The sequence below is a fragment of the Chelonoidis abingdonii genome, chromosome 16, assembly GCF_003597395.2.
Source record: "Chelonoidis abingdonii isolate Lonesome George chromosome 16, CheloAbing_2.0, whole genome shotgun sequence".
Lineage (NCBI taxonomy): Eukaryota > Metazoa > Chordata > Testudines > Testudinidae > Chelonoidis > Chelonoidis abingdonii.
This window is the reverse complement of record NC_133784.1, coordinates 19,225,424-19,226,497: the sequence shown is the minus strand read 5'-3', so window position 1 is coordinate 19,226,497 and position 1,074 is coordinate 19,225,424.

The following is a 1,074-nucleotide window of genomic DNA, read 5'->3' as shown; positions in this document are numbered from 1 at the left end:
GGAGTACAGAAATCGATTTAAAGAGCCCTTTATATCGATATAAAGGGCGTTGTAGTGTGGAAGGGTACAGCGTTAAATTGATTTAAATGCGTAGTGTAGACCAGGCCTAATACTCAGCTAGCTGCACCCATGTGTTCTTGGGCACCCCAAAAATAGCCAGTGCTCAGTGCTGTGCAGAGCAGCTGTGTGTGTATGGTGGAGGGGAGGGGTGCAGTGTCATTGACAACCATGCATTGTGGGAAGGAGTTAGGAAAAACAGCTGGAAATAATCCTTCTGGCTTCCTGTCTCCCCTAGAGAGAAACCACTGTAGGCTGCTTAGATTCAGCTGCATGGGAGCTAGGTAATAAAACCTAGCATTTATGCAGTGCCTATAGATTTCATGCACAGCAAATCTTTTTTGGCTATTCCCCTCCCTCAAAAAACCTAGGAAGCTGCAGTAAGAACAATAAATACTGTACAGCAGTAAAAAATGCAGTAGCTTGTCAGCCCCTGATTATGTGAGCAATCTTGCTGTCGTTCTACTGTGGGGTTTGCAAAGCAAGAGCTATGTTCATTTTGAGAAGGCCCCAGTCTCCAGCAAACTCACCAAGAGAAATGATGATGTTATAGCCCTCCCCACTATGGTATCTGAGACCCTCACTCAGCAGTGGATTTTAGCTTCAAAGTGCCCATGGGAGCTAGAGAAGTATTGTCCCCATTTTACAGAGGTGAACTGAGGCCCTATTTAGGTTAAGGGATTTATCTACAGGCAGGCAGGGACTCCGTGGATTGGTCAGGAATTGAACCCAGGTCTCAAATTCTAGGGCCAGTGCCCCACCTACTAGCCCATTCCTCCTACTGCTAATACTAGGAGGGGGATGTGGATACGAAAAAGCAGCCTGATATGGCCTGAGTGACCAGGCCTCAGAAGTATTGCAGGGCAATACCACAACTCTTGACTTTTCTGCTGTCATGTGTTGTCATAAACAGATAGCTAAGGGTTAATGTTTCTTTCACCTGTAAAGGGTAAACAAAGAGAACCAAACACCTGACCAGAGGACCAATCAGGAAACAGGATTTTTTCAAAGCTGAGG